The sequence below is a fragment of the Penaeus monodon genome, chromosome 30 (assembly GCF_015228065.2).
Source record: "Penaeus monodon isolate SGIC_2016 chromosome 30, NSTDA_Pmon_1, whole genome shotgun sequence".
NCBI classification, from domain to species: Eukaryota; Metazoa; Arthropoda; class Malacostraca; order Decapoda; family Penaeidae; genus Penaeus; species Penaeus monodon.
This window is the reverse complement of record NC_051415.1, coordinates 38,485,306-38,485,682: the sequence shown is the minus strand read 5'-3', so window position 1 is coordinate 38,485,682 and position 377 is coordinate 38,485,306.

Below are 377 nucleotides of genomic sequence, written 5' to 3'. Positions count from 1 at the left end.
TCCCACAGCCCCCTGGAAATCAAATTCACTCCTCTGATTTTCCTCCTCTGTCGCAGACATCTAAACAAAAGCAAACGCAAGCAAAGCCAGTCAGACTAGGGATCCAATCACTATTATATCACAGGATGCTTCCCCACCATGATTCATGTACCTGACCACATTCAAAAAAGCATCCAGCTTAGCCTTTCCGCAGATAACAGCTCATGGTTATCACCCCAAAAAATTCACCAACTAATCTTTTCATGGATTTATAATGGAATAGTCGAGGACGATAGAATATCATATAAATTTTAGAACATTCAAGCAATTACTGAACTATACCCCTAGTAATAGCAGACGGCAACTTGGATGTAATCCAACTTCAGAAACCATGCTAC